Source organism: Odontomachus brunneus, unplaced genomic scaffold (assembly GCF_010583005.1).
Source record: "Odontomachus brunneus isolate Ranch 3 - 2012 unplaced genomic scaffold, Obru_v1 Obru_scaffold_233, whole genome shotgun sequence".
Lineage (NCBI taxonomy): Eukaryota > Metazoa > Arthropoda > Insecta > Hymenoptera > Formicidae > Odontomachus > Odontomachus brunneus.
Genome location: NW_022639683.1, coordinates 413,076 through 413,944, shown reverse-complemented (window position 1 = coordinate 413,944; position 869 = coordinate 413,076).

Genomic DNA, 869 nt, shown 5'->3' with positions numbered 1-869 from the left:
CGCCGTAATAAAAAATATGTGTTTCTATTTAAAAAAGCAAAGTTGACCTTATTCTGACCTTCGCAACGCCATCCTATGTCAAATAACTACTATCGTTGAATGCGTTTTTTTAAGCCTTACAACTTTTGTCTGAAACATTTTTTTCCAAATGCATTTATGACATATTTGGGTGTACCCAGACTTTTGGCCCACCCTGTATATGTGTGTGTGTGTGTGTGTGTGTGTGTGTGTGTGTGTGTGTGCCTGTTTTCTTTTCTTATTTGATAACTATCAATGTCAAGGCGTAGAAAGAAAATTAGATTTTTGTCGTTTATGTCATTCTATAAATTACATTACGTCGCGTATTAAAATGCGCGAGATGGCACAGCGATAACTCTTGATCGTCTAATTAAGCTGACTCTCTTAATCCCTCGAGATCTCTCTTGAGACGGGAAGCGCACCGTTCCGATTAACGCGTAGTTAAACTTCGTATTATCTTCGCGCAGTCGTGCACGAGAAAGGGAAGCGAAAAGTGCCGGCGGTGGTAAGCAGTCACTCTGTCGTCTAACTCGTCATCATACGACCGCATTTACATACATAAACTCGACTCGCACGTGAAGCGCGTGAGACTGATCCGGGTGTTGGGAGCGAGCACGAGTATTCGACTTGCTGCGCGCACGCGAGAATACAGAAAACATCATCAACGGTTTCGCGAGAGTGCATCCTGACCTAATCTGACGCCGAGCGCGAATAAATCCGAGGAGACTCCTGAGCTCGCCCTCACGGTTTCGTTAACTTTTCCTGGGGAGGCTAATTGCCGTAATAACGTTTGCGCGTGTTACTTAGGGAAAGTAAGGTGAGCCGGAAACGAGAATTCCACAATCGCGCGA